The 12,439-nt window shown below is 42.3% G+C and overlaps 1 protein-coding gene across 6 annotated transcripts in view; it reads right to left on the bottom strand.

The window, feature by feature from the left end:
- The window catches only part of LOC110536984 (spermatid perinuclear RNA-binding protein), a 192,497-nt gene extending 181,833 nt beyond the window's left edge, over positions 1 to 10,664 (bottom strand). For 4 of the 6 annotated variants that reach the window (XM_036936945.1, XM_036936948.1, XM_036936950.1 and 1 more), the window contains exon 1: positions 9,422 to 9,581. The gene's annotated coding sequence lies outside the window, so the exon portion shown is untranslated. Of the gene's footprint in view, positions 1 to 9,421; positions 9,582 to 10,350 lie in introns of those variants that run through there. The other 2 variants (XM_036936946.1, XM_036936952.1) reach the window with 2 other exon arrangements.
- Positions 10,665 to 12,439: the final 1,775 nt, after the last annotated feature.

The raw sequence follows: 12,439 nt of genomic DNA, 5'->3' as shown, positions 1-12,439 counted from the left end.
ACGTTTCATTGTCCATTTGTTTTGTCTTTATTGTACACACCTGGTTTCCATTACATTACCATTTATTCCCCATTTAACCCTCTGGTTCCCACATTGTGTACGTGTTTGTTCTGTGTTTAGCAGTCGATACTATTTCGTGAGCTGGATTGTTTTCCCTGCGTGGAATTTATTTTGTCGTCGTCTTGAGTAAAAGTCCGTTATTACTCATCCTCGGTGTTCTGCGCCTGACTCCGTCCCACCTGCTGCACATCGACCCTTTACAATAAAACTGTTTTGCCCATTCATTGATACCAGTATATGGTTGATGTATACTGCCCCCAGGTCTGCTCCCAAATGGTGAAGGTAGGAAACAACACCTCCACTTTGCTGATCCTCAACACAGGGGCCCCCACAAGGATGTGTGCTCAGCCCCCTCCTGTGCTCCATGACTGCGTGGCCACGCACGCCTCCAGCTCAATCATCAAGTTTGCAGACGACACAACAGTAGTAGGCTTGATGACCAACAAAACAGCCTACAGAGAGGAGCCGAGGGTCCTGGTGGAGTGGTGCAAAGGAAAATAATCTCTCCCTCAATGTCAACAAAACTAATGAGATGATGGTGGACTTCAGGAAACAGCAGAGGGAGCACGCCCCTATCCACATCGACAGGACTGCAGTGGAGAAGGCGAAAGATTAGTTCCTCGGCGCACACATCACTGACAATCTGAAATGGTCCACCCACACAGACAGTGTGGTGAAGAAGGCGCAACAGCACCTCTTCAACCTCAGGAGGCTAAAGAAATTTGGCTCTGTCCCTAACACGGAACCTAAACAGTCTGCGCACGTGCTCCATCGTGCACAAATGTATTTTGTCCCCCCACACCAAACACGACACGCAGGTTAAAATATCAAAACAAACTCTGAACCAACTACATTAATTTGGGAGCAGGTTGAAAAGCATTAAGCATGTATGGCAATGTAGCTAGCTAGCTTGCACATGCTTGCTAATTTGTCCTATTTAGCTAGCTTGCTGTTGCTAGCTAATTTGTCCTGGGATATAAACATTGAGTTGTTATTTTACCTGAAATGCACAAGGTCCTCTACTCCGACAATTAATCCACACATAAAACGGTCAACCGAATCGTTTCTAGTCATCTCTCCTCCTTCCAGGCTTTTTCATCTTTGAAATGATATGGTGATTGGCATCTAAACTTTCATAGTATTACCACGGCGACCGGCAAAACAGTTAAGTCTTTCAATCACCCACGTAGGTATAACCAATGAGGAGATGGCACGTGGGTACCTGCTTCTATAAACCAATGAGGAGATGGGAGAGGCAGGACTTGCAGCGCAGACGCTCGTTGACGCGCGCCAGCAGTGTGAGTGCAATAACTGAATAACAATAAAATGTATTTTGCAACACACGCACGTGTCCGTTCTGGTCAGCATGTAAGACCCTCACTAACTTTTACAGACGGGCTGTATCACTGACGGGCTGTATCACTGTCTGGTATGGCAACTGCACCCCCGGCAACCGCAGGGCTCTCCAGAGGGTGGTGCAGTCTGCCCAACGCATCACCGGGGGCACACCTAGAGACTGAAAAACCGCTTCTATCTCAAGGCCATCAGACTGTTAAATAGCCATGACTAGCCAGCTACCACCCAGTTACTCAACCCTGCACCTTAGAGGCAGCTGCCTTATATACATTGACATGGAATCACTGGCCACTTTAATAATGGAACACTAGTCACTTTAATAATGTTTACATATTTTTGCTTTGCTCATCTCATATGTATATACTGTATTCTATTCTACTGTATTTTAGTCAATGCCAATCCGACATTGCTCGATCTAATATTGATATATTTCTTAACTTGTGTGTATTGATGTGAATTGTTAGATACTACTGCACTGTTGGAGCTAGGAAGACAAGCATTTCACTACACCAGCCATAACATCTGCTAAAAATGTGACCAATAACATTTGATTTAATTTAATTCTGTGAAACCTGAACATTTGACTTACCTTCCATCAAAGCAGCCTAGCCTAAATCCATTTCTATAAATGTGGCGGAAATGATTTCATAAAGACTTCCATATGTATTGGTTTTCAAATCAACTTTATTTCATTGTCCAGTAGCCAAAGGCACAATCCTAGTCATATTAGCAACCCATGCTAGTTGTTGACAATCCTAGTCATATTAGCAACCCATGCTAGTTGTTGACAATCCTAGTCATATTAGCAACCCATGCTAGTTGTTGACAATCCTAGTCATATTAGCAACCCATGCTAGTTGTTGACAATCCTAGTCATATTAGCAACCCATGCTAGTTGTTGACAATCCTAGTCATATTAGCAACCCATGCTAGTTGTTGACAATCCTAGTCATATTAGCAACCCATGCTAGTTGTTGACAATCCTAGTCATATTAGCAACCCATGCTAGTTGTTGCATCTTTAGATCTCTCATCTTTCTAAATTTCAAATTGATATTTCCATCTGTCACATGAACCAGCTCGCGTGTGCGGTGTAAGAGAAAAAAACATTAAAGAAGAAAGAGCTAAACTATGATATCGTCACATTATAAGCGCAGCAATGCGCACAAGGCAGTAGGCTACGCGCAAATGTTCGTTCCGTAATGCAATTTGCGGGAAAACACTTGTCTAAAGGACACTGAACATGTGAGCTGGTTCATGTGACAGAGATGAAAATATCAGTTTGAAATTTAGGAGAGGAGATATAATAGGCTACTTTATGTATTTATGTATTAAAAAGTTTAGGTTTAAAACAATTACGTTTATGTTTTTCAAAATGAATACGGCCTCCAGTTCATTGCAAAGTGGTGTGTGACGTGCTGATGAAGCCTGTTTTCAGTTGTCGTTCGATGGGAACTCGGAACACTGAATTATGCAAATGAACCTTTAGACCAATAAGCACGACCAGTCAAATACACCGACTGGTATTTCCATCAAAGAAAAGGCTAAAATGCATTATTTCACAATAGGACTTTTTTTGTTCTTTTTACTTATTGGATTCTTTTGGGGGGGGGGGGGGGGGGGGGGAAGCCGGCAATTACCGGTTAACGGGGTCCTGTAAATTAAAATGCTGCTGGTCAAATGTCTGGCGCCACATTTTCCTAACGGAAACCCTGACACACAAGCGCACACACACAGCCTCAGGGAGGATACTGACCTGGCCTTCAGCTCTTAAAAGAGCTGTTTAGAATCTTCCTGCTCTTAGCAATAAAAAGGGCCAGCCTGGCTAAAACCTGCTGACTCAGTGATGCTCTCTCTCTTAACCTCACAAACAGACACACCTATTCTCCAGCCTTCACTTCACTCTTCTCCATCTGACTGCATCCATACACAAGAGAATAAAAAATGTTTGTGTCATGCAAAAAAAATACAACAAACAATATAACATTTGATCTTCCCGACTGGCCAGAGAACAATGGCTACGATGCTTTTCAGTTTCAGACCGTTTCTGCTGACCAACCTCAGGAGAGAAAGAAGAAGCAGACAGACCTTAACTGCCATGGCCTGGAGACTGACAGAGGGGAAAAAGCTCATATTCACTCCCACCGTTCACATTTCTCATCACCTCTGCATGGAATGCAGGAATAGATCCAATCAGTAGGAAGGAGAAGACACGGAGCAAGTGTGAGAGATGCAGAGAGAGAGGGAAGGAAAAGGGAGAAAGAGAAGAGAGGGGGGGGTGAGAGAAGAGAGGGAGAGAGAAAGGAGAGAGATAGAGAGAGAGAAATAGTAGGGAGAGAGATACTAGGGAGAGAGAGAAAGAGATGCAGAGAAAGAGGGAGAGAGACGCAGAGAGAGAGAGATGGGTGAGAGAGTAGGGAGAAGGAGAAGAGAGAGAAAGAGAGAGAAGGGAGAGAGCGAGAAGAGAGTGAAGGTAGGAGAGAGTAGAGAGAGTGACAGAAGGGAGAGAGAGAGCGAGCGAGCGAGACAGAGAAGTTTATCCAATGTATGACCACATTAGAGTTAATTGCCACAGATCTGCAAGCACAGCAGCTAAATTTGTGGGCCGATGAGAAAAGGGCAGCAAGTGGAGCACAGACAACATTGTAAATACAACATATTAGTGATGCACTGATGACATTTTTGGCCGATACCGATATTTTCCTTGACAAAAAACATGATACCGATAACCAATATTTAACATTTTAGCAGTCTTTTAAGCATTCTAGTACAAGTAAATATTTAACACACACACACACACACACACGGACGCAGCGGTCTAATGCACAGCATCCCAGTGCAAGCGGCGTCACTACAGTCCCTGGTTCGAATCCAGGCTGTATCACATCCGGCCATGATTGGGAGTCCCATAGGGCGGCGCACAATTGGCCCAGCGTTGTCCGGGCCGTCATTGTAAATAAGAATTTGTTCTTAACGGGCTTGCCTAGTTAAATAAAAAAGTTACATACACACACTGACCAAAAAGTTATTTTGTTGGCATTTACGTGTCCCCATTACCAGTAAAACATCATCAAAACCCACTTGCTTGCTGTGTTGTGTGGTTGTTCAGTCGCTTCATTCTCAACCTGGACTTCTATGGAACGCCGTCTGGGTCTTTGTGTGTCAAAAAAGATATGTCAAATAACAATCTGTTTCAGTAGCTACAGTTATCATCTAAAATAACCCTCATTTATAAAACAGTTCTTATTTGATTAATGGTGGTCGGGACCATCTATGTGAAGCTAGCCACAATAAGGATTAGCCACAATTGTGGACTTTGCAGTTAGTCTTCAAAATAAAAGTATGGAATAATTCTACTATTTGTATTAATTTGCATCACCGTCAATGGCACTTTTATTTTGATGGAAAACTGCAAATTCCACTATTGTGCCTAATTCTTATTGTGGCTAGCGTCACAACACATAACCCTCTTCGGTTGAGCCGCAGTAGCCAGATGAAGCTAGCTGGCTGCTTATAACATTAGCTTTGGGCAACAGGGTTAAGTAGCTATTTATTTTCTTGAACTGAATTTCAATAGGTGAACAACAAGTGGCAATCTAGCTAATATTGACTCACAAGGATTCCTAAATCATTGCTAAGAATAATGAAAATGACTGCAGTTTCTACTGGTCATTGTTTTCAGGCTGGTTGTATTGATGCTAGCTAGATACCAAGATAAAGCTAACTACCCCAGAAGTTGTGGTCGAACAAATGATGCTTTATTACCTACGCGGTATTGTAAACACATCGATCATGTCCGGGGTTTGCTTGTTTGCAGAATTTTATGTACAGCTTTGACAGTGTTACTGTATCTTTTAGGACACACAAAGACCCAAACGGTGTTCCATAGTATGTATGTCGTGAAGCTAATAGCAGTGATGCTATTACTGTGTAACTCCGGTAGGGCAACATCTGAAAAATAGCGCACTTGGTGGTGTGTACCGGTCCGCGACCAGTCGGTGAAAGCCAACATCACCCACGACAGAGAACTGTTGATTGTCAAGGGCTATGAAATCCATTATCTTGGCGTTAATGGATTTCGCCTTTGAGTTGTCTTGCTGAAATTGTCTTACTCTTTCAAATGACTGCTGGACGCGTTGACTGCTCGATCCACACAGCAGACATTGTGGGCTAGGTGAGGAATGCTGTGTTGCACAACATTTGAAGTGGCGTCATTACGTGGCGTCATTACGTCACATTATATAGGTAAGCACAGCAGCTTTGACATCTGTTTTTAACATCGCCGTTAAACTAGACATCGGTCGATACCGATGTTGGCATTTTTAGCTAATATTGTCCGATTCCGATATGTTCACCAATATATTGTGCATATCCTACACCTATATTTATCTGTTTATTTTCCCATTTAATACTTCAACTATTTGCACACTGTACATAGCCAATAATATAACATTTGAAATGTCTATATGCTTTTAAAACTTTTGTGAGTGTAATGTTTACTGATGGTTTATTTCCCTTGTTTATTTCCCTTTTGTTTATTGTCTATTCCATTTGCTTTGGCAATGTAAACACATTTCCCATGCCAATAAAGCCTTTTGAATTGAATTGAGAGACAGAAGGGAGAGAGAGAATTGAGAAAGGCCGCCGTAGACAGACCTGGCTCTGAAGAGAAGACAGGCTATGTGCTCACTGCACACAAAATGAGGTGGAAACTGAGCTGCACTTTCTAACCTCCTGACAAATGTGTGACCATATTAGAGACACATATTTCCCTCAGATTACACAGACCCACAAACCCAATTTTGATAAAATCCCATATCTTTTGGATGAAATACCAGTGTGCCATCACAACAGCAAGATTTGTGACCTGTTGCCACGAGAAAATGGCAACCAGTAAAGAACAAACACCATTGTAAATACAACCCATATTTATGTTTATTTACTATCCCTTTTGTACTTTAACAATTTGAAATGTCTTTATTCTTTTGGAACGTTTGTAAGTGTAATGTTTGCTGTTAATTTCACTTTTGTTTATTATCCATTTCACTTGCTTTGGTAATGTAAACATATGTTTCCATGCCCATAAAGCCCTTAAAATGAAATTGAAAATTGAATTGAGAAAGAGAAGAGAGACCCACATACATCTCAGTCACATCAAGAGTGACTGAGGAAAACGATCCCTATCCATCTAACCTGCATACAGAACACATACAGTATGCCTACAAACAAACACAAGGCTGAGTTCTCCATAGTAAAAACTGCTTTTAAAGTCTAAATGTGTGTGTGTGTGTGTGTGTGTCCCATAAATCACATTGACTCCAACATCTAGTCCAGGGTCAACATAAATTATATTAATGGAAGATAAGCCAATACCAACAGTCATCCAATCACCTCTCTGTATCCACGGCAATGACAACTGAAACTGTATGGTGCTGTATACGAGAGGAGTGCTCCTGTATACGAGAGGAGTGCTCCTGTATACGAGAGGAGTGCCCCTGTATACGAGAGGAGTGCCCCTGTATACGAGAGGAGTGCCCCTGTATACGAGAGGAGTGCCCCTGTATACGAGAGGAGTGCCCCTGTATACGAGAGGAGTGCCCCTGTATACGAGAGGAGTGCCCCTGTATACGAGAGGAGTGCCCCTGTATACGAGAGGAGTGCCCCTGTATACGAGAGGAGTGCTCCTGTATACGAGAGGAGTGCTCCTGTATACGAGAGGAGTGCTCCTGTATACGAGAGGAGTGCTCCTGTATACGAGAGGAGTGCTCCTGTATACGAGAGGAGTGCGAGAGGAGTGCTCCTGTATGAGAGGAGTGCTCCTGTATATGAAAGGAGTGCTCCTGTATACGAGAGGAGTGCTCCTGTATACGAGAGGAGTGCTCCTGTATACGAGAGGAGTGGTGCTGTATATGAGAGGAGTGCTCCTGTATATGAAAGGAGTGCTCCTGTATACGAGAGGAGTGCTCCTGTATATGAAAGGAGTGCTCCTGTATACGAGAGGAGTGCTCCTGTATACGAGAGGAGTGCTCCTGTATACGAGAGGAGTGGTGCTGTATATGAGAGGAGTGCTCCTGTATATGAAAGGAGTGCTGCTGTATACGAGAGGAGTGCTCCTGTATATGAAAGGAGTGCTGCTGTATACGAGAGGAGTGCTCCTGTATATGAAAGGAGTGCTGCTGTATTCCCCTTTTAATAATGACAACTGCTGGCCGTTTATTGAGCTCATAGGATGGGTAAACAGTTACACACTGTATATTCTAAATTCTATGAGTGTCTTGACATTTTCTCTGACTACGTTTATCAAGCCCACGGGAGTCCATAGTGGAGTACAGTTACATTATGTGGTGATTGTGAACTGGAAAACAGGGTGTTCTCTATTCTAACTGTGCAGTGAATTCACACATTTTTCTGACCACAGCTTCCTCTTCACCAACAGAAATAACATAAAAACTTGATTGCATTCACGATAAAAGTATCTTTATGTGTCTGGTCACTGTAATTTTCTCTCGTAAAAATAACATTCCCCAAGTGAGAACCACTTGGCCAGAAATCTCTGCAGTGTATGAACTAAGCATCATACACATATCCCACGGGGCACTCAATAGGAGAAAACAAAAAGGCCATGGAGTCATCCGAGTGGCAGTAAATGTGACAGAGGGTCTTTCTAAAGTGACAAAGCTCTGAACTTTAACCTTTACCCCATGGGAACACACCATCTCTCGCTCTATTCAGATGGCCATTGGAGTCCACTCCAGCACCAAAACCTGCTCATTTGTGACACTTGAAAAAGCAGGTAGGTTGGAAGAAGCTACATGTAAGCATATTGCCCAATATTTCAAATCTGTCATTCTGTACCTTTACATAACAAATTCAATCAAATTCAATTAAAAAAAAACATTTTGGCACCACACATCTATGCCCACAAACTATTTGCTATTTCTGCCAGCAAAAAGAGCCATTTCGAGCCATATGTGGAGCATAACGCTAAACTCACACTCGCTTGCACACACACACACACACACACACACACACACACACACACACACAGCAATGAGGAAGAGATGAGAGGGACACAAACCTCAATGAGGAAATAAGCCCCAGTGTTTTTCTCTTTGTTCCCAGACACTCATGTTGGAGTTTCACAGAGAACATGGCAATGAAACTGTGAAACCATGACAATAAAGCAACATACTAGTTTGTTTACTTTAGACCTCGATTTGTTTACTCGAGTATTGCTTACAGACATCAGAAAGAGCGCAGAGCACAGTCAAAACAGAAAAACCAGAAGTAAAACATTTCAAATACATTTCCAAGACACGCCACAAACACAATGCATTCATTTGAACAATTTCTAGTACTAATTTTGATAACAATTCATTTAAAATCGTTATATATTATGAAGTAAATGCTGACAGTTTAGCGTTGATATGATTTAGCCATAGTAGTACTAGCTACTAGCCTAAACACTCCTCTTAATAGCCTATTCACTGCGGAAGTACTGACACCTGCTCCAGTAGGTGATGTTATAACACCGTCTATTGATGGCTGCTTTTGTGAGCAAACAAATATTCACATGTATATGAATAGTTACTAGTGTCAAAAAGGTGACAAATGGATTAGTCGGTCCTATAGAAATACTCGTCCAAACAGCACAGGTGGTGAAAACATCGACGTATAGCGAGTGAGTATATCATTTGCTTTGGCTAGTTTGCTTGATAGTCAAAAAAGTTATTTGTTCGTTATTTACATTTACCATTAGAGTTGATTAAATTAGCAACAAAACACAAAACAGTATATTTTCCTTAGTTGTCTAGAACAATTACACAGTTGTTACAAAGTTAGCTAGCTACAACAGATACACCGACACAGGTCCCGGTGACCCTGCACGCCACTCCGTCGAGAGTTCGAGCTTGCTACAGACCGGAGCCCACAACAGCCGCAAGCTGAATGACTACTTTATCCCCGAACAAAACGGGTTCGATGTCAAATATATGCTGACTACTTACGGTTGAAGTGTTACTGAAGTGGAAAAAGATATCCAAACAGACGTTGGTTGATAACAGGCACCGTTCTGATCGCTGGTAGGACCAAAAACCAAGTGCCGAGGTTCAGCGACAGAGCTCGCACGTTTGACACCAGCTCGTTTCTTTCTTGCACGAAATTCAAAGATGAATGGTAACTGCGCATGCGTGGACAAGATCAGTTGATTATGAGCGCTGAGAGCGCCAGCACTGGGTATACTGACAGGATGGGTAGACAGTGACATGGTGCACGGAGATCAAAACATCAAGCTGAACTATATCACAGCCATATAAACTACTTGAAATAACATGTCTATGCATTTACTTGGTAAATGTGTAGTAAGAGCTGCACTATTCACATTAACACATAGGATATTGATTAAGACAAACTTAATAAGGGGACTTCAATTACTGCCCTGTGGCATTTGTATGGGAACATTCTTTTTTGATAAATAAAAAGTTTATTTTGTGCAAGAAATGTCTAATTTCAGGCTATTTGTGTCTCCATTCAAAATGAGCATTGATTTCTTCCAGCCACACAGTCTAATAAATAATGTAAGTAGGTTATAGCAGCCTGCCTCGCTGCACCAACAAATAGACTATTCTCACAATAGCAGGGGCGTCAAATTAAATGATAGGATCAAGTTCAATTAGCATACTTGAATTCAATGTTTCGGAGAGGTTTCAGAGGTGTGATTACGAGGCTGTGTTAACTATCAATACTTTATGACGCTTGATTGAGGAGCATAGCAAATAGCCTACAATGCCTGTGCTAGCGATGTTCGTTCTTTGGCTCGGAATTCACTATGCCCGCTTGTAGCCTAATAAAAATCACAGCGACAACAATCAACCGCTGACCATTCCAACCGCATCCACAAAACGGCAGCATAAATGTGTGATGATAAATCAATTACCGTAATAGCTTGGTTTCAGTCCCCGCCCGGTACCTTTAGCCTACTTCCAGTTAAATGTGCGTTCCCCTGCTCCTCGAGCTGCATGTCCCCATATCACTCAGACAGCGGCTTTGTTCACGTGGTAATGTGTGCTTTTCCTAATTGGAGGACCAGGAGTCGCTGAAACTGCCATTGCCCCCTTCCTCTCCGCACCTGTTCAGCCTAGCAGGACGATTGACGGATGGAAACAGCAAACTCGGTAATAATACCGTTACCAGCTGAGCCCACTGTATAGGAGCCGCTCTATATGAAGGGCTACAGTGAATAGTATGTAACTTGACTTTAGCGCATTGCCTGGTGAAGGAGGAAGCTTGGTGAGGGGGCGAATCGTTTGGGACGCTATAAAAAAAAAAATGTCTCACTATCCATGTATATTACTGCGACACTATGACAGAGAAGCCTGCTGTGAGGCCAGGACAAAAGGGATGCTACAGCAACGCTTTTTATGTATAAGGAAACCTATTACGCTCCCACACAAGCACCACTTTTCAAGGTTCATATTACATCAGATATTACACTATATAATATAATGAAATAAACAACCCATAAAAATGACTCCAACCCCCTCCTCACTCACACACACACACACAGAATAGACAGGAGGAGACAGAGAGGCTCTTTAAACAGGCTTCTGAGGGACATTCGAGTGTAGACAAATACTACAGTTGCAGGAGTAGTTACAGGAACCGTTTCACAGCGGGGTGTGACTCTTCAGGCCCCACTTCAGGCATGCAGCATAGCACTCTGGTCTGTCTGGTCTGGTTTCTCCTGTGGAACAGCATACCTAAGATATATACACAGTAGTCTACACACACCCACACACAGGCACAGTGCACACTGTGTCCTTTCTCTTTTACAAAAACATTTGACACGCAATAATTGCACTTTTATTACACAGTAGGCTACACACACACACACAGGCCTACACACACGGACAAGCGCGCGCGCACACACACACAGGCCTACACACACGGACGAGTGCACACACACACACACACACGGACGGACGGACGAGCGCACACACACGGACGAGCGCACACACACACCCACACGGACGAGGGCACACACACGGACGAGCGCACTCACACACACAGGCCTACACACACGGACAAGCGCACTCACACACACACACACACACGGACGAGCGCACTCACACAAATGAGCGCACACACACTTTAAAAAAAATACTTTGCATTCATGTACTTTCTCTTTTACAAAAACATAATTTGCATGCAAACCCTTTCCCCTTTCTCTTTTACAAAATCATACTTCACACAGAGGCATGTATACTAGTCTAGAACAAAATCATACTTCACACAGAGGCATGTATACTAGTCTAGAACAAAATCATACTTCACACAGAGGCATGTATACTAGTCTAGAACAAAATCATACTTCACACAGAGGCATGTATACTAGTCTAGAACAAAATCATACTTCACACAGAGGCATGTATACTAGTCTAGAACAAAATCATACTTCACACAGAGGCATGTATACTAGTCTAGAACAAAATCATACTTCACACAGAGGCATGTATACTAGTCTAGAACAAAATCATACTTCACACAGAGGCATGTATACTAGTCTAGAACAAAATCATACTTCACACAGAGGCATGTATACTAGTCTAGAACAAAATCATACTTCACACAGAAGCATGTATACTAGTCTAGAACAAAATCATACTTCACATAGAGGCATGTATACTAGTCATGAACAAAATCATACTTCACACAGAGGCATGTATACTAGTCTAGAACAAAATCATACTTCACACAGAGGCATGTATACTAGTCTAGAACAAAATCATACTTCACACAGAAGCATGTATACTAGTCTAGAACAAAATCATACTTCACAGAGGCATGTATACTAGTCATGAACAAAATCATACTTCACACAGAGGCATGTATACTAGTCTAGAACAAAATCATACTTCACATAGAGGCATGTATACTAGTCATGAACAAAATCATACTTCACACAGAGGCATATATACTAGTCTAGAACAGTCTGTCACTTTTTACACTCAATAACTGCTCTTAAA

The sequence above is a fragment of the Oncorhynchus mykiss genome, chromosome 12 (genome assembly GCF_013265735.2).
Source record: "Oncorhynchus mykiss isolate Arlee chromosome 12, USDA_OmykA_1.1, whole genome shotgun sequence".
NCBI classification, from domain to species: domain Eukaryota; kingdom Metazoa; phylum Chordata; class Actinopteri; order Salmoniformes; family Salmonidae; genus Oncorhynchus; species Oncorhynchus mykiss.
Note: the sequence above shows the minus strand (reverse complement) of the source record. Positions and strands in the feature narration are given on the sequence as shown.